The sequence below is a fragment of the Columba livia genome, chromosome 3 (assembly GCF_036013475.1).
Source record: "Columba livia isolate bColLiv1 breed racing homer chromosome 3, bColLiv1.pat.W.v2, whole genome shotgun sequence".
Classification (NCBI taxonomy): Eukaryota; Metazoa; Chordata; class Aves; order Columbiformes; family Columbidae; genus Columba; species Columba livia.
In genome coordinates, this window is record NC_088604.1 from 96787657 (window position 1) to 96789095 (window position 1439).

Genomic DNA, 1439 nt, shown 5'->3' on the forward strand with positions numbered 1-1439 from the left:
TTTTAAATACAGAAATTATTTGTTCTGTCTATATGTTCTAAGGAAAAAAAAAAAAAAAGAAAAAAGAAAAAAAAAACCTCTCACACCATTTTCTTAGTTTGGTCTTGTTGAAAGCCAAGTATTTGCAAACACCAGCCCTTTCACAATACTGTCTTTCCCAAATTATTAATTACTACTTTATTTTTTTGGTTGCTTGGTTTCCTCCTTTCACTGATTGGTACCTGCATTTTGAGGATAACAAAGCACACAATGAAATTCTTGCAACCTACATAATTTTTTCAGATTAGACTAACACTACTGCATGTTCTACCCTTTGCTACTTTGTGGGCTAATCGATAAAGATCCTCACGAAGGCCAGTAGAACTGCATTGCAGATCTTCTAGTTGGGCCACAGAACAGAGAAATTTGAATATACAAACATGGTGAGAAAGTAGGGATTCACCCTCTAAAGATGTGTAAGGAGCCTAATATGAAAGAATGCAGCAGGAAAGTTGTGCTGATCTGTATGGCACAGGTACTCTGCCTGTTTACCTGCCAGATGTTTCAACCACAGCTGGTGCTGGGTAAGGACCACCAGAATCATAGTAGTTTTAGACTGGCAAACCAAATATTCGCATTCTAGTTCTTTTAAGGAAAGGCTGTGGTGACAACAAGAACCACTATGCTGGCAAATACAACAAACCCTGCAGGGTGGTTAAGAACGTGCTAGAGTAGAACTGTTGTTTGGTGTCAATCAGGAAATACACCAAATGAAATTGGCATTTCAAATAAATTATCTTTTTTCGAGCAAAAAGCACCTAGAATACCTCCTTAGATAATACTCATGGCCCAGTAAGGAAACAAAATTTTTAAAATCAGCTGTTTTCTAAGAATGTGTGTTTTGTGGCATTTCAACCCAGAGACAGAAAAGCTATATAAAATATATGTCAGACATTACAGTTCCAAGGGATAGTTAATTAAACTTACATCACCTTAAGTGAGCAACTCCTACTCTGGCAGCAAATTGTGAAGAGAAAGATGGAGATATGTCATAAGCTTCAAGAAAATAAGGATTCGCTATTCGAAGTACAATTGCCCATTCCCAAAACACAGGTGCTGATACCCTGGATGGTGTCCCATCCAGGACAGCAGTCTCAGGGCATCAGTTTATAACACAGTTTCGAGGCAAACCAAAGGTGTTATATCAAATGCTGTGCCTGAAGCAGGCCTTTCAGGAGCTGATGGACGAGCCTTTCAGCTGTCCAGCCAGTAAGGAGTATAAACTCAGCGATTATGCTAAACTGACCCACCCCACCCATTAGTCAAAGACATTAAACTAAAAGTAACCTGCTTTGATAGGTCACCTAATTAGTATGAAGAGATAGCATAGAATCTCTTTTCGCTCTTTTAGTAGTTAAATATTTACATGCACAGACAAAAAGCCACTGTTCTTCCACATA